Genomic DNA, 18,943 nt, shown 5'->3' with positions numbered 1-18,943 from the left:
ACCAGTTGTGATCTCAGCTAATTAGTCATAACCTTGGAAAGCTGGTTGACTCAGGAGGGGAACCAGGTCATGAGGCCTCGATGCATTAGTTTCCGGGGAGACTGAAGGCCTCAAGCCAAATTGGTCAACTCTGCCAGGACCAGAGACCTAAGCCAGAAAGGAGAGCCATTATCTCGGATGGCAAACCAATAGAAATAAAAAGACTGCTAGGATAGGACTCAAGCCATAAGACTGACCAGGTCAGGGCTTAGTATCAAATGGGACACCATTGTGACAGAGCATGAAAGGAAGTGGTCAAGACAGGATCTAGTGGACATGACTTTGATCCCACGTGACCGGTATAACTGAAAAGTCCTAGTTTATTCCATATGTGGTGTTTCTATCTTCACAACGCAGTGCTTAGGACAGGAGGAATAAGGGGATAGAAATCGTTAATCAAAAAAAAAAAAAAACGACCCATTTCATTACACTTATCAGCTGATACATGGCAGGAAACCTGGGAAATCATGACCCAGAAAATTGTATGCTTTGTTTGGAATGTCTCTCTGTTTGAAAATAAGCATAGGCTGGTAGGACTGTTTCTAGACAAAACCCTGAGAGTGATAAAAGATATTAAGGGCTGAAATGGACAAGGTAACAGGCAAAAGAGGATGAGTTCCTGAAGGTAAATGAGGCCAAACTTATAGTTTTGCTCTGGACTCATCTTCCTCGGCGTTGGAAGGGAAATAAAATACAATGGTTTAAGAGCACAGACTGCCTGGGTTTGAATCTTTTCTGTCACTCACCAGCTGCTTGATTTGAAAAGAAATTGTGAAACTATCTTCACTTCTCTTCTGTAAATTGAGATAATACAGTACTTACTTCATGGATTTTCGTAAAAAGAAAGTTCTAGGTTAAACTAGAACTTTTTAAACTTTAAAAAAGTCCCAGTCTTTATTTAGAATAATTATGTAATATATGTGATTCATTCAACAAAACCCCAATAATTTTTTGTAATTTTTATGGGGGAGGCACTTTAGTAGATGAGACATTCTGGGAAAAGACAATAACTTGCACTGGCATAAAAGTAGATTGGATCTCACGCTCTTAAGATACATGTATCAACATCTTCAGGGTCTACAGGAAATGTCTGGACTTTTCCACATGACAATAAGGCTTTACAATACATTAGTGACGCTGCTACCCAGATTCCTGTTCACTCTCCAACTTATCGTCCCAAAGGAAGACAGGTACCTGTTCTAATTTATCTATTTATACAACAAATAGTTACTGAGTATCACCCCTATGCCTTGCACTGTTCCAAGCATTGAGATACAGTAGGCAGAATTCTCTGCCCTCAAGGAGCTTCCATTCTAGAATTCCATTCTAGTGGGATTCACTTGAATACTTGCTAATGTTCATTTCTGAGCTTCCTGTCTGTCGTGGAATTGCTGGAGAATGGAAAGTGGGTTTCGTTTTCTCTGCGTGGTGAGGACTTTAAGCCTCTGCACACATCTGTTGCCTTTGGATATTTTCTGATATCAAAATAGATGAATCTCAGCTTCCTCCTGGGACCTGCTATCCATCCAGTTACTAGAAGAGAGACTTGAAGGGGAGTCCAGATTCCCATGTCCACCAGTGAGCTGAGCACAGGACCCTACCTTGTCCCAGCTGCTCACTCCTTACACTGGCGCCGAGTGGGTCTTGCTCTGGGTTTCTGGTGTCCTGTCCTCAAAGGGCCTAACCAGTCAGAACACAGCTGTGATGGTACCTTGTCAGTCTCCCTAAAGCCTATCTGCACCCCAACACAGCCATGCTGTCCTCAGCGACTATCTCCTTGAGGATGGAGCGACTGTCTCCTGGGATGTCAGGAGAATCTTTTGTTCTTTGACAGTTACATCTTTCTCAAAAGGTTGTTGCTTTCTCTGGCCTGGCACGCTGGCATAGACCCAATAAATATTTGTCAAATGAATCCAGGTCGTGGGCAAGATGATCATAGGGGGTATGTGGATGAACAATTGATATTTTAATATATTAATGTGTAATATTTTATGAAAAATGTCACTTAAACGGATAGATGAATAATTTTTTTATGTTTACAGACCACCACCTTTAACAGTGGTACAAAACTGATGAAAGTTGGGGAAGTCCTGACCCAGTGGCTGCCGATTCAAACTGAAGAGCTTCACTGGCTGGGTTTTCCTTTTGGTTCAGAAACAAACCAGTTGAGCGAGTTTGGGAAACGGCTGTCTGGACTTCAATTTCCTTCATTAAAAATGGGACTAATAACAGAACCTACATCATGGGGCTGCTCTACGAGTAAGTGAAATATGAGACGTGATCCATGCAAAATGCTACACCCCACATCAGACACCTGTGCATGTTCCGCAAATGATCGTTATTACTAATCACATAGCTACCAGGTCATCAGCTTCCGCTTCGTAATCGAAGTACCACCGAATGGAGGGCTCAGTCCGTTGGGGTAGGTGCATCAAAGCGCCAGTGGAGCTCACCCACAGACATGCTGAGAGGAGCCTGGGAGAGGGGGGTAGGGCACTGCACAGAATCAAAGAGAAACGGAGCCCTGCTCAGATAGATATTCTGTGGCTTAGCTAATGAACGCATCCCCCAGGAGGCGGAATGAGAAGACTGGACCCTCTTCTGACACCCTCAAGACTACTCTGTCATGCCACTTTATTTTAACTGATATGCTACATCCCTTAAAAAACTGACCCGGCTTCCCTGAATCTTCTTCGATAGACAGGTCCTCAGTCCATATTCAATGGTAAGAAGCAGAAATTCTGCAGAGCAATAAAGAGAACACACACATAAATAAGATGAAGCTTTGTTTAACCGTAAAATCTGAAGTTGGTTAGTCATTACGTTGTAATCTAACCTGATCTAAACAAGGCAATGCACATATGCCATATAAGCTTTTTCTCTTCTAAAAATATCTCATTACCATCCACAGGAATAGTTAAATATAGATACTTTGTTTTTATGGCCTTTATTTCTGAAACATAAAAGGTTTTATGTTTCTAATCCCTAGACAATTTTTCATGGTATTTCTGTTTATCCTGCAATCTACTTTCAAGCCATGTTTGGGGGGGGGTGGGAAATGCAATGAATTTCAGGAAAGTCTAAAGTGCTTTTCAATTATGGTGAGCGAATTCTGGGACTCAAGGAGGCATTTAGCTCCTCTGATCTTAGACAAATCGCTCTGCATGACAGGAGTTCCTCTGCTTGGGTTTTTACCCTCTTGGTTTCTTTTGCATTCTCTGTGGTGGTTTTCATTTCCTTTGTGTTTCTCTATTGTTTATTGCAGTCAGTTTCGATGGCATTTACCTAGACCGGTTTTGTAGCAATGAAGAATGGTCGGAGTGAAGGTTTTCCAACATCAGAGTTTCATTGTGAGGAAAAGTAACAACCTTGTGGTCACTTTCAGTGACCTGGAGGTGGACTGGGACAAAGGGCTCTGAGATGAAACAGGAGGGTAAATTTCGTGCACATTCCTCCATAGGCAGGGTGACCTCGTGGGTGTGCAGCCTGTGTGGTCACAAGGGTCACACTCAGAAGAGCCCTGTCCTTGGTTGAATGCCCTTTGTCATTGTCTTGTAATTCTTAATTTTTTAGCAATCCTTTATGGCTTATGAAGCCACGGACTTCCCCACCTCCAGGCTCAGGTGCTACATGATGTCCCATCTGCTTGGGATGTCCCTGCCTCCTTCTTCCCTTGCTGGTGATCTCATCACAGCTCATGGGTAATTCTCTGCACAACTTTTCTCTCCCTTCTTCCGGCAGAGTCACTCAGTGTCTCTGTGTTCCCATGGCAACTCATGCCCACTGCTGGGACTGCATTTTTCATTCCACACTCTATGTGCATGTGTGACTTTCTATCTGCCTCAACCGTGAACTCTAGGGCACAGATCAAAACTGACTTTACCCTTTTGTTTCTGGGGAACAGTTCCTGATACGTGGTAGTGCTCCTTCAATGCGTGATAATGAGAAAAATTTCAACAAGCGTTCCCACTGTGCTGGGGCAACGTGAAGATTTTCATTGCCACTGTGCTTTTCTCTCTGCGCAAGCTACCATGCACCCTCCTTTCTTTGTACATGCAGAACCCTCATGCATCTTGTAATGGCCAACACAAGGTCCCTTCTTCTGGGAAGCCTTCCTGGAACGAAAGAAAGATGAAATCTTTCTCTTCTGTGGTTTCTCTGCACATGATAGATGAAAATTTCAATTGAACGACTTTATTTTTAAGTTTTTTTTTTTTTTTTAATTTTTAGGAGGTGGGGGAGGGGCAGAGAGAGAGGGAGGCAGAGGATCTGAAGTGGGATCCATGCTGACAGCAAAGAGCCCGATGTGGGGCTCGAACTCACAAACCGTGAGAAGATAGCTTGAGTCGAGGTCGGCTGAGTTAGCCACCCAGGCGCCCCAAGCAAGTTAGTTTTATTATCTGACATGCCATGAGTTTCTTACATGCCTTTTTCTTTATACCTCAGGGAATGGAAGAGAAATACAGGACCTCAAAGCTAACGGATTTTTCAGCACAAGCTTGAGTTGTCTGGTTATACCAGTTTTATGGGTCCAGTTAAACTAGAAACCGGATTTTTTTTTCCCAGATGAGAAAGAGAAATCTTTGAACTTTACGACCAAGTAGTAGCTCCCTTAAAGTCTCCAGGGGGGCTGGTTAATATATTTAACAAGGAAAATTGTGTATTATGCATTGTACATTGTGTATTCTTGACTTTCTTGTGGAAGATCAGTAGACTATGGATGTAAGGATTTCTTTCTGGGCTCTAGTCTGTTCCATGCTGTTTGTATAACTGTAGCTTTGAAATACGTTTTGGAATCTGACATTGTGAGGCCTCCCGCTTTGTTCTTTTTTGCTCAATATTCCTTTGGCTATTTGGGGTCTTTTGTGGTGCCATATGAATTTTAGAGTTGATTTTCTACTTCTCTAAAAAATGCCATTAAGTGTTTCTTTTCTTTAAGTTTAAAAATAATTTTTTAAATGTCTACTTACTTTTGAGAGAGAGAGACAGAGGTATGAGAAGGGGAGGGGCAGAGAGAGGGAGACACAGAATCCGAAGCAGGCTCCAGGTTCCAAGCTGTCAGCACAGAGCCTGACACGGGGCTCGAACCCACGACTGTGAGATCTTAACCTGAGCTGAAGTCAGACACTTAACCAACTGACTGAGCCACCCATGCGCCCCGCCATTAAGTGGTTTTAAAAAGAAAAGCATCGGTTCGCTTTCTTCCCCTACTAACACTGTCTCATAGGCATGATTATCACCATTTTCTGGTTTTCTGGGTAAGGAAACTGACCTTGGGAAAGCTGAATATCTTGTTCAGGGTTATCTGGTTGGGAAATACAGAGCTAAACAGATCCCATGCTTTCCCCAAAACGTACTTATGGATTTTTTTTTTTTTTTTTTGGTCAGGGGGTGGGGTGGGGTGTTACTTGTGCTAATAGGTTGAACCTATTTCATTTTAAAGATTCAGAAGGCAAAACCCCTTTCTCAGTGAAAGGGTGCCAACTAATTCCAATAATAATCCTTTATAAGTCTCTGCTTGCTAGAGAGCGTTAACTGTTTAGTAGCAGTGATTTTTAACAAGCCCATAACATTGCCATTACATGAATTATACATGGCTTATAAAATGATTATTTAGTCAGTGGAAAATTAAATCCGTCAGTGTTTTCCAAATCTGAGCTAGGACATTCATCAGAAAAAAACTGTTAAATTTTTAATCAACTGTACTGTGCTTGATGTAGCTATCAGCCTAAATTGCTCTTTCTCTGTCATTCTCCTTGTTGCGGAATATGGTGTAGAATTACCAGCTCGACGATGCTAATTGATTTTTTTCTTGCAGAGATTTAAGACAGAGTGACATGCCATCGAGCATTAAGCTAAAAAAAAAAGTTGCATGAGCTTCAAAGACACATTTCACATATACTGAGTGGTAATTTAATATTTTAGGGTTTTTTGATCTTCCTCCCTTTGACCCAACACCTCAAACCCGAGTCACCTCAGACTGAGATCACCCTAAGGATTCAGACCCAAACGTTAAAACTAAGAGATTATGTAGTGTTAAAAGGTGGTAAGTTTATAAAAAAATAATGCAAGGAAAGAGAATGTCTGCTTGTGTATCAATAATGTAGCATAGTAAAAGAGTAGATTCCCCCGATGAACGAGACCACCTAATGCTCCGTACGAACAGATAACTCATTGGACATTTCTTGTGGTCATAAAGCAATTTATACAGTTTTTCATTTTCTTTATAGATTTCTTTTTCCCACTTTTCTCCTCTTCCTCCTCCTCCTCCCCCTCCTCCTCGTCCTCGTCCTCCTCCTCCTCTTCCTCCTCCTTTTCTTCTTCTTCTTCTTCTTCTTCTTCTTCTTCTTCTGAGCACTTTAAGTTCTTCTGATGGCAGTCAAGAGAAAATATTCTGTTTTTCTTCAGGGAAATTTATTAGGAGAACCTTCCAACCTTGTCTTTGCTTCCATTAAAAGAAGTATCTTCACTGGTAGACACAAGGAAGCAAGGGAAGGCACGGCCCTAAGAACACATGTCTGCCTCTAACTCTGTGTCAGAAGCATAGCTGGCAATGGGAATCAAAACATTCAGTGCCCACCCATGCCCTCGACACAGGATTTGCCGATCCCAGGCCTCAGCTAGCATCACGCGGTGGGTTTCTGCACCGTTCTGGACCCTTTCTGGCTTTCTCGGCCATGACTTATCTTTGGCAGAACATGTTTTATCTGGACTAGTGTTTCTCAGATTCAGATGTGCATGCAACTTACCTGGGAATCTTGCTAAAATGCAGAGCCTGATTCAATTACTCTAGGGTAAGCTGGAGATCCTGCATTTCTTTTTTTCTACATTGATTTTTGGGGAGAGCACAAGTGGGGGAGGGGCAGAATGAGGGGGACAGAGGATCCCACACAGGCTTGGGGCTGACAGGCTGACAGCAGTGAGCCCTCTGTGGGGCTACAACTCACAAACCGTGAGATGGTGACCTGAGCCAAAGTCAGATGCTTCACTGATTGAACCACCCAGGTGACCCCAGATTCTGCATTTCTAACATACGCCAGGAAATTCTGATACTGCTGTTCCACTTAGAGGATCAAGGGTCTATTGCAAACATCTAGCATGGAACCTTCCAGGATGAGAGTCCTGGCACCAGTCCTGGGTGTGGACCACCATTTCCTATGTGGGGCACATACTGTTACCACCAGGCAGTCCTATGCATAAGCACTAGCGAACTGAGCAAGAACCCAGAATAGACCTTGTAAGAGGGTGGCAGGAGTGGGGTGAGGGAGTAGAGAAGGGACATCAGACATTTCTGCACACTGCTCTAGGTGTAGCTCAGGGTGTCATCAGGAAGGAGGAGCTGAAGTGATCGCTGTTCCCACTTTTCCTTCCCATGAGCTCTGGTGTGGGTTCTGTCCACCTAGAGGAAGGGACACTCATTCTCGTTGTGGAGAAGCCCTTATATATGCTCAAGGCCCCTCACCGCCTGTTCCTAACAGTTTGGGTCCCACCATAGTCTGGAGACAAATATTTACTGCTTCCCTAACTTACCCTGTACTTAGAGACTTCCATATATTTGCAATCACTGTTCCCTCTAAGTGAAATATTCTTCTCCATTCCCCTGCCTAATGAGATCTTGGTTATCTTTCTAGATAGAGCTCATATGGGAAGGATGCCCTGTCTCCCTTCCCGGCCACCCCTCACACGGTTGGCAGCAACACTCCATCCACCTGCTGGGCTGGGTGTTGCTGTGGTAGTGACCTAATGGTTCCTCTTGCTTCTGTGCTCACCAACCCCACCCCCGTCTACGTACAATTCTGAGTTCTGAAAAGTATAAGCCAGATGATGAAAATCGCCCCTTAAACACCTCCTGCTCCACAAGTAGCCACTCAGACACCTCAAGAAAAGTCAATCTCCCTGCCTTGGTCTGGAAGCTTCTATAAAACATGTCCCTGTCTGCCTCTGAGACTCCTCTCTATACTTGGATCCCCGCCTGCACAGAGGATCTGGTTCCACCTATCTTCCATCTGAACTTGTAAAGGGGATGAGCTTACAGATGTTCCTTCTGCCCAGAATGTTCTGCCTCAGGAGCTTCCCTTGCCCAGCCTCGTCTCTTTCAGGTCTCAGCTCATTCCACAAAGCTAAAGTTGAAGTGACCTCGGGGTTCTCCCTGTGTATTGTCCTGCATTGTTTCCATCATAGCTTCCTGAGTACCTGCCATTTTCTCCCCTGCTGTTTGTCCGTCCTCTGCTGTCAGAATTCCCAGTCCCGTGAGAGAGAGGACTCTGCCTTCTCTGTGGAGCACCGTATTCCCAAGGTCAAAGCAGGTGCTGGGAGGCCTTTGGGTAATCTTGGTTGAATCCGTGTTTGAAGTATTTAACAAAATGGCGTCCCCTTTAGAGAGCTAGGTCTGTGCTTGAGGGCCAGCTCTGTCCTTCACTAGATAATTACCGTCTGTATGCCTCAGTCTGACCACTTGTAAGGTGGGGTTATGAGTCCCACCTTTCAGAGCTGCTGTGAGAAGCAAAATCAGGTACCTCACATACCATGTGTAGCACAGTGCGGCATGAGGTACAAGCATACTAAGGGAAGCTACAGGTCTCATTCTTACCAACAGGCCCTTCATGCACGCAAGAGGAGCTGTGGGGGGTGGTGGAAGCCAGAGGGAGTGAAGGCGCATGCCTTGGACCCACCTGGGAACCATGGCCTTCCTCTCCGAGCTCCGGAAGATACCTCAAAACGGGGAGTGTTTATTTAGAGAATCAGCTTGAAAGTTAGTAATTATCTGATTAATGACCCTCCCACAAAGGGCTTCTGTTCCAGGATGATGGGTTTAAGTGTCTCTGGACTCAAGGGGAAGATTCTAACCTGCTGCTCTGCGGATGGTAAAATATTTAAAATTAGATGTATGGAGTGCTGAGGTAATTATGTGTGTGGCAAACATATGGCAGAAGCTATATTTCTCCCGCTGAAAGAAACAAGTCCAAATATGTAACGTACACACATTCTCCTTCCCTATAAATACACAGATTGGATGATGCCGTAGCAACATTTTGTTAAGTACCAGCATCCCGGAGAACTCACTGGAAGCGCCTTATCAGAGGAACAGATGGCCGGTGTCCCTCCTGGTCTGAAGGTATTTCTGGCTGTCATGTGATTATTCTATAAATAAACCCCACCGAGAGGCAATGGAAGGTAAGCAATCGGTTGAACTCTCTGACTTTACAAAAGAAGGTACTGGAAAAAAAAAATTAAAGGCTGGTTATTTTAAAGATGATTCTGTCACAGAACCTGAGGGCTAGAAGGGGCTTGAAAAACCATCCAGACCATATGCTCTTTTTAGGTGGAGCCTCACTGGATTGGATTCAGCTTGACTTTTGAAGACCTTCGGAAGACGACTCCAACATTCCATGGTGACGTCTGTGGTGCTGTTCAAAAACCCTGACTGTGTGGCCTCTGCCCACCCAACTCCTACCCCCTCGCCTTCTTCCCTCCACAGCTCCCTCAGCCAGCAGACATGTTTCATGCCCCGCAACCCACAACCAAGTCTGTTTCTGCTGGTCCCATCCTGGTCTCAGGTGGGCGCTTGTGAAAGAAGGTTCTGTTAGCCAGGAGCCAAGAACCTTCCACGCAATTGCATGCAATGTGCTTGTTTTGTTTCCTTCTCACAACTGTACAATGAGACACGTTTCATTGTTTTTATTTTACGGGATGAGGTTTTGAAGTCCTAGGTGTTAGCTGTTATTCAACCAAGCTGATGAAGGTACTAACTGGAAAGAAGAAGGGGGCAGTGACCGAGGTTCTTTGCCTTCTTGCCACCTCATCAGAGCTGGGCCACAGTCCTGTACTTTCTTTCTAATTCCTTCTATGCTCAGCGCCTCCAGAGAATGCCCTTCCCAGAAATTAAGGGGCCACCATTTACTCTCTAAATTAGAACATGGGGGCACCTGGGTGGCTCAATCAGTTAAGCAACCAACTCTTGATTTCAGCTCAGGTCACGATCTCATGGTTTGTGGGATTGAGGCCCATGTTGGGCTCTGTGCTGAAAGAACAGAGCCTGCTTGGGATTCTCTCTCTCTCTTCTCTCTGCCCCTCCCCCCCCCATAAATCAATAAACTTAAAAAAAATAAAGTAGAACATGAAACTTAACCCATGCGTAGGTAAGGGATAGCTGTAGAATGAGAATCCCTATGTCCTTCTCTTCATTCATTCATTCATTCACTCCCTACCTTAACAAAAATTCTTCAACATGATAATGGGAGTAAAGGATGTATTCCATACCTGCTCAAGCTTGTCCTTCTTTAAATGTCTCTATCGCTACCTCTGTCTTACCCCCATTTAGTTACTTAAGCTTCTGAATCATAGTTCCCAGGGCTGGAACATAGAGAAATGACTTACCACAGTGGGTGGTCGTGATTATGGCAAAGTGCTGTCTGGGAAGTGCTTGAATCTTTAGCCACTGCTGGTACCCTTTCCCTTGTGTGCAGAATGAAGTAGGGTGATGCCTCTTCTCACGTCCATCTCAATCCTTTCTCATGATGGGAAAAACATGTGCCTATTTTCCAAATTCCTAGGGCTGGAGCCGTACGAATTTCTTACAGTTTAAGCTCTACTGATCTCATTCACTGATGTTATGTTCGGAACCCAAATGGGAGTGGGGCCAGTCTAAAGCAGGTGCTTAATGGATTTTTGTTGAAACACGTATTGATAAATGGAATCTGAAAGCAAAACAACTTTTTCAGAAAATTCCCTACTCACTAGTTTTTATAAAATAGGCATTTTCTTTACACAGTAAAAATAAGCTATTTTCCAATCACACTTTTATGTGTGTTTTATCTTAAAATGGTAATAATCTTAGTCATTTCTAAAGAAAACTGGGGTTTTCAAACTGCCTAAAAATCTTTCTTTATTTCCAAAATTCTTTGTTCCTGCATTCAAGGAATAACCCAGATCTTTTACTTAAAGAATTTCAAAGAAAGAGTGGCCTTTTATTTTTTAAATTTAATTTTAGGAATTGATATTTAAGATAATTTTAGTTTTAAGGGGAAAAAAAAGTCTTACATAAATGAAACTATGCCAGAGACTTTTAAAAGACTTTGGTGGTTCTGTGTTTTTACAATTACTGTTTGCTTTATGTGAAAAGGATGTTCATCAGTAGAGAATTTTAAACAAGTCTGCTGGAATTTTATTGACACAGAAAGCCTGTTTGCATACCTCTGGTTGACAACTTCGCTTTTTCATCAACAATCAAATTGCTTTCCGCAGTACTAATTATATGTCTATTATTCGCTTTGTGAAATTTCTTTGGCCCTGCTGTTGACATTTCCTATAGAAACTTGGACTCTGGGAGAAGAAAAGCGTCGATTCCTCCCGAGAGAAGGATGTCACAGGCTCTGTGGATGAAGCCTTGGACAGATAGATGGCAGTGGCCTTCACCTTGCCATGGGGTCACTGGGGGAGCTTGGCCCTGACATGCGATCCCTCTGGGCCTCGGTTTCCCCATAGATGAATTGTTTAAGTTGGACAAGTAATTCCATTTTTTTTCTTCTAACGTTATTATAAATGCCTCTCTTTTCTTCCATTAAAGATAATATATGTTCATGGTAGAAAAATAAGAAACATCAGGAAAAAAATCTCTTCTAAAATCATCACCTTTCTATTTATACATACTTATGCCTATGTAAAAGTGTGTGTGCACATGCCCACACATGCACACGCTCACACACATTCCCTTATGAGAGCATATGCAGATTTACAAATGCCTTGGAGCCCCGTGGACTGACCAGACTAGACATCTTGACCCGGTCCTTCCAGCTACCTGCTGCCCTTGCCCTTCTTTTTTATTTTTATTTTTTGGAAATAATTATAGATTCATAGGAAACTGCAAAGATAATTCAGAGAGGTGCCATGTATCCACCTCACCCCCATTCTGTGGCTGCAAGAAATCCTGCTCGCATCATGCACAGTATATAATCCTCACATAATCCTATTACACACGTCAAATAGTTTTAGAACTGCTAACCCGTATCTCTATGAGAAACGATTTTACTGAATGACAGCATTTGCACGCAGTTCTTATTGTCTTGTGCTTTACCAGATATTTTATCCAAATGCCAGTTTTTCAAGGTGGTTTAGGTCAGTTCTTTGCTTCCCCAACCCCTTCGGTGCGCTTTTGATATTCGCGGCGATGTGATGAAGTTCATTTTGTGTCTTTTATTCTCCACCTTGGATTCCCCTGCATTCTGATTGATTTTAATGATTTATTTGGGGGGGGGGGTTGTGAAATATTCCTGTGACTTTAAGAGTGAGGGCTATCTAAAGAAGTCCACTCGGAGAAGCGGCCCTCTCTCCTTATAAAACCACTTGGCCCTACTCTCTGCTCCTGACCAATCTCTTTAGTTTTTGGTTTATCCTCCCTGTTCAACTTTTGCAAAAATTATGTGTGGTGCATTTTATTATATCCTCTTCTTTCTTACATGAAGGGTAGCATACCGTAGACACGACTTTGCATTTTGCTTTTTTCATGTGATAGTATATTCTGAAAATCACATCATACTAATCAAAGGAGATCTTCCTTGATTTTTGCTATAGGTACATACTATTTGTGTGGATGTGCCTCATTTATTTTCAATAATTCTGCTTTGAGTATTTAAGTAGTTTCTGATATTTTGAAATAACAAGCAATGCTGCCACGAATAACCTTGTGCATATCTGTATGCCATGCCGTAGATTCCTAGGAATTGAATTGTGGAGTCAAAAGGTAAGCATGTAGGTAGTTTTGTTGGGTCTGGAGTTCCCCTCTAGAAGGGTTGTATTGGTTCGCATGTCTACCAGTAATGTTTGAAGAGAATGTGTTGTCTCACAGTTTTACCAACAGGATATGTTGTTCTATTTTTGTAAGAGATTTTGTATATTAGAGTAGTTTTAGGTTCACCGAAAAATTGAGTGGAGAGTAGAGAGTTCCTGTATATTCACCGCCCCGCACATGGGTGTCCTTCGCCACCATCAGTATCCCTGGTCAGGGTGCTACATTTGCTGCAATTGATGAACCCACTCTGACACATCATAACCAAAGTTCATACTTTCCATTAGGGCTCACCCTTGGTGTTATACACTGTATGGGTTTTGACAAATAATGACATATATAATGACATATATCTGCCATTCTAATATTATATAGAACAGTTTCACTGCCCTATAAATTCTCCATGCTGTCCCTGTTCATCCGTCACTCTTCCCTAGGCCCTGCTGACCACTGATATTTTTGCTGTCTTCATAGTTTTGTCTGTTCTTGGATGTCATATAGTTGGAATCATATAGTATTTAGCCTTTCAGATTGACTTCTTTCCTTTCATAATATGCATTCAAAGTTCCTCCATGTCTTTTCATGGCTTCATAGCTCACCTTTTTGAGTATTGAATAATATTCCATTGTCTGGATGTAGTTTTCTTCCTTCCTTCTTTTCTTTCTTTCTTTCTTTCTTTCTTTCTTTCTTTCTTTCCTCCTTTCAATCCATTTACCTACCGAAGAATATCTTGGCTGCTTCTGAGTTTCAGCAAATGAGAACAAAGCTGCTATAAACATCCGTGCTTAGGTTGTTGTATGGGTGCAAGCTTTCAGTTCCTTTGGTAAATACTGAGAAACATGACTCCTGTGTCATAAGGGTAAGAGTATATTTAGTTTTGTAAAAAAAAAAAAAAAATACCCAACTGTCTTCCAAGTGGTGGTACCATTTTGTATTCTCACCAGCAATGAAGGGGAGCTCCTGCTGTTGCACATCCTCAATTGCCAGCATTTGGTGCTGTCAGTGTTTTAGATTTTGGCCATTTTAATAGGTGAGTAGTAGCATCTTGTTTTAATTTGCAATTCCCTAATAACGTATGATGCTGAGCATCCATTCATATGCTATGTGCCATCTGTATATTTTCTATCTTCTCTGGTGGGGTGTCTGTTCAGGTCTTGAACCCAGTTTTGAAAATTATGCCATTCATTTTCTCACTTAAGACTATATTTTTGAATAACAGTCCCTTATCAGACATGTCTTTTGCAAATGTGTCCTCCAAGTCGGTGGCTTGTCTTTTCATTCTGTTTATAGTGTCTGCCCCAGAGCAGAAAATTTTAATTTTCATGAAGTCTAGCTCATCAATGATTTCTTCCATAGGTCATGCCTTTGTGTTGTATCTACAAAGTCATTACTTTGTCCAAGATTGGGTGGGTTTCCTCCTATGTTATCGTCTGGGAACTTTACAGTTTTGTACTTTTAAAAAAAAAAAAATTAATGTTTTACTTTTAAGACAGAGCATGAGCGGGGTAGGGGCAGAGAGAGAGAGAGGGAGACACAGAATCTGAAGCAGGCTCCAGGCTCTGAGCTGTCAGCACAGAGCCCCGACGCGGGGCTCGAACTCACGAACTGAGATCATGACCAGAGCTGAAGTCGGACACTCAACCGACTGAGCCACCCAGGCGCCCCAATAGTTTTGTACTTTAAATTATGTTTAGAATCCACTTCCAGTCCATTTTTGTGAAGGGTGTGAGGCTTGTGTCTAGATTCCGTCTCTGCGTGTGGATATCCAGTCGTTTCAGTACCATTTGTTTTCTTACTTTTAAATCATTTGTCAATCTGAGAGGTGAAAAATAACTCAAGCATTATTATAACTTGCATTTATTTAACTAATTTGAACTTTTTAATATATTTAGAGTGATGTTTATATGCTCTTCCGAATTGTATGTCCATATATATATTTTTTCTATTTTTCTATTATTTTTGTCCTTTGTCCTTAAAATTTTAAGAATTCCTTGCTTATTAGGCATCTTAAACCTTTGGCTATGGTACATGTTGCTTTTTTCCCCTGCTGCCTTTTGATTTTGATTATGATGTTTTGTGTGATGCATTTTTACATATTTTTCTGTAGTCAATTTTATCAACTTTTCTTTATGGCCTCTGGATTTTGGGTCATATTTAGGAAGCCTGTCTCTACTCTGAAGTTAAAAAGGAATTCACCCATATAGTATATATATGGTCCCATTTTTTGTATTTAGGTTTCTAATCCATTCAGAATTTATTCTTGTATATGGTGTGATATAAATCTAATTTTTGCCTTTCTTTTCCAAAATGATTTGCCCAGTTCTCCTAACACCATGTATTTAAAACTCCATCTTGGTCTGAAGTTTGTCCTGATCACTGTGTTCTCAGATCTGGTTTATGCTGCAGAGTATTATCAATAGAAGTGAGATCTTATACTTTCCTTTGATTTTTGTTTGAAGAACACTTGTTTAAGTGCGGAATGCTTATAATTTGATTGCCAATGAACTCTTGCTTCTCCTTAACATAAGAGTTTACCTGTGTGCTCCTCAGAAAGGAAGGCTGTTTCTCTGTATCTCAGCCTGGTACCCTGTGACTGCAAGCTGGAATAATGAGATGGGTGTCTTAAACACCCTTCTGAGAATGTCTTTTGCTGTGCACGGTTGACATTGAAACCATCAGTCTCACATTAGGGAGCCAAGGCCCTTTCTGTATAACGACATTTACCACCTGCCATTCCCCGTCAATAATAGGCTATAGGTTGTAGTCTATGGGGAATAGATATGTTGTCTGCCTTGGGTCTGGTATGGTGCCACACACACAGTAGATAATAAATTAACTTTTTTAAAAATGATGATGCAGTGAAAGAATACATGAATGAGTGATGATGCATTACTCTTATATCATCTCAAGTTCACTGTAAGAGCAGGTATGATTATCAGCTTAGTAGACAGGCAACACCAATTTTGCAGCCATATTTAAATCAGGAAAATTATATTTCTGAGTATATGTTCCCCCTACAGATCACTGATCTGTGGGTGTTAATATTATGGATCAGGTATTGCACAAGGACATTTCACTCCTATTAGCTCACTTAATTCTCAGCACAACCCTACAAAGTAGATATTTTTAGCGTGCTTAACAACAGGAGAGAGGAAGCTCAGAAATTTTCGGTGACTCGAAGAAGACAATGCAGCTACAGAATGAAGCCAGGTCTCTGGGCTTCAAGTCCACTCATTTCTCAACAGCGTGTTGAGAAGTGTTAAGATTTTTTTCAGCCAAGATGTAGAACCGAGGAGAGTATAATGGTGGCCACAACTGCCCATTACCCACTCCTTACATGGACTGATACGTGGTAATTTATTGACACTTCACAAACTATTTACAAAATACTTACAAACTATTTCTTGAGAAGGTGTCAGAGCTTTATTGCTTCTTACAATATTATTCACACACCCTGTTCTGTAGCAGGTGATAAATAATTCAGACTGAATTTGGCAAAAGCAAATGTTTGTCCTTTCCCACTTTCAGTTGGCTTGGGAGGAAATTATTTTCCCTCTTCAATTGTTTACTGAACAAAAAGGCATTTACATTGTTTTCTAAGCCAGCTGTGTGGTCTGGCCTGTTTTCCCCCATTGCTTCGATGAATAAATTGTGCAAAATCTCCTTGTTCCAGTAACAGGAGATCCTGCTAAGAAAACATTCAGTTAGACTCCTACAATAAAGCACACCAATCTGACGTCTGGGTCAGATTTAAGAAATCAATTCTCCCCTGCTTCCAAAGAAGTCATTTTATTCTGGAAGACAAACTATCATGGTATAACCTGGAAAATGAAAATCTTTATTTAGAGCCACTCTGGGTTTTCTGGTGGGTCAATAGTTGTATTTAATATATGTAAAGATAGGTCAAAGGCAGTTTCATATAATAATATTTTCTTAGGGCTAACTGAGTACTCCTGATAACAACATGGTAAAAATATCATGAATTTGTGCAGAGCGTTTTATTATCAGTACAAGGTGGTCCTGCATTTGAAGGCAGCCATAATGCAGGGAAAGGAAGACTAAAATTAGTTGGATTTGGAGTCAGGTGTTGTAGGATCAGTTTCCAGCCGAATGATTTGTTAGTCACTTGAGTGAACCGAGGGTCTTACCTTCTCTGAACATGTAAAATGTGAAGGCTTAAATGAGATTTGCATACGAGAGCCTTCTATATGATCTAAAACATCATGCAAATGTAACATCTTTTATTCCACTAATTTTTCTTATAGTTTTTTCTTCCCATTGACTTATGTAGGTAGGTAAGGATAGTAACGCCTACAAGAAATTTACCTGAGGGGCGCCTGGGCAGCTAAGTCAGTTAGGCATGCGACTCTTGGTTTCAATTCAGGTCATGCACAACTTGGTGAGTTCGAGCCCCACGTCGGGTTCTGTACTGACAGCGCGGAGTCTGTTTGGGATTCTCTTTCTCTCCCTTCCTCTCTACCCCCTCCCCCCACTCGTGCTGTCTCTGTCACTCTCAAACAAATAAACTTCAAAAAAAATTTACTTGAGACACGAGCAGTGTGAACCTTCTGGTTATGTCCATTTTGGAAGGAGGGAGCTGCAAGCAGAAAGGAAAGGAGCTCAGGTTTCTCTGGTCAGTCTTTCAACGACTTTTTAATGCATATGACTCCATGGCGAGTCCTATTCTAGGTGCTGGGAAGAGGTTGAAGAAGACCACGCTTACCTAGTTTACCACAACTGTGGTGCCACAGAAGTTTCAGCAACTATTATAAAAGAGAATATTCTAATTCCTCCCCTCAAGGCCCTTGTGCCATATTGGCGTGGGGTGGGAAGGCTGATGCACAACTAAAGAACTGGTCTGACCCATGTCACAGACTTCCAAAACAGAGGACATTATATTTCTCTTTTCAGATTCTTGGCTGAAGTCTCCTTTGCTTCAACTTGACATAAGACCAAATTCTCTCTTGGGTTCTTCTCCTTACACCAACTGGCCAGGAATTTTGGGATTGACTCTTTTTCCAAACAATAGGGAGTGGGTAAAGCAAAATGCTCGGTCCACTTGTGGCCCACAGTGTGGGGCTGTGGTTATATTGCTGCCCCCTGGTGTCATCCTCACTACCCTCTGTGTCCTGAGATATAGCTCATCACACCTTATGGTTACAGCTCTAGCTCACACCCTTGCTCAGAATTCTTGGGAGAGTGACTGCTAAGAGGGCGTTTCTTGTCTTTATCCCATGAACATCAAGCCTTGCACCATCCAACACGGAAGCTACTTAAAAGCAAGAGCACTTGAAAGTGAAATAAGTCAGGCAGAGAAAGACAGATCCCATCTGTTTTCACTCCTATGTGGATCCTGAGAAACTTAACAGAAGACCATGGGGGAGGGGAAGGGGGAAAAAAAGTTACAGAGGGGGAAGGAGGCAAACCATAAGAGACTCTTAAATACTGAGAGCAATCTGAGGGTCGATGGGGGTGGGAGGGAGGGAGGGTGGGTGATGGTCACTGAGGAGGACACCTGTTGGGATGAGCACTGGGTGTTGTATGGAAACCAATTTGACAATAAATTATGTTTAATATAAAAAAATAAAAGCAAGAGCACTTGAAATGTGACTTGTCCCAATTGAGGTGCGCCATAAGTAGAAAATACACCCTTGATTTCAAGATTTAATAGATAAAAAAAGGATATAAAGTATCTCATTTTTATATTAATTATTTCTTAAGACGATAATATTTTGGATATATTAGGTTAAATAAATAAAAAAATGGATTAAAATTATGTAGGTTTCTTTTTACTTTTTTAAATGTTTGTTTGAGAGAGAGAGAGCAAGAAGGGGAGGGGCAGAGAGAGGGAGACACAGAACCTGAAGCAGTTCCAGGCTCTGAGTTGTTAGCACAGAGCCCAACACGGGACTGGAACTCATGAACCACGAGATCATGACCTGAGCCAAAGTCAGACGCTATCATGACCTGGCCTGATAACCTTTTGCTTAACTGACTGAGACACCCAGGTGCCTGTCCTTTAATTTTTTTAAAGGTAGTAACTAGAGCATTAAAACTATGTACATGATTTGCATGTTTTTTCTAGTGGATTCTGTGAGTTAAGTTTTTGGGTGTTTTCAG

The sequence above is a fragment of the Prionailurus viverrinus genome, chromosome B1 (assembly GCF_022837055.1).
Source record: "Prionailurus viverrinus isolate Anna chromosome B1, UM_Priviv_1.0, whole genome shotgun sequence".
NCBI lineage: Eukaryota > Metazoa > Chordata > Mammalia > Carnivora > Felidae > Prionailurus > Prionailurus viverrinus.
This window is presented reverse-complemented; position numbering follows the sequence as displayed.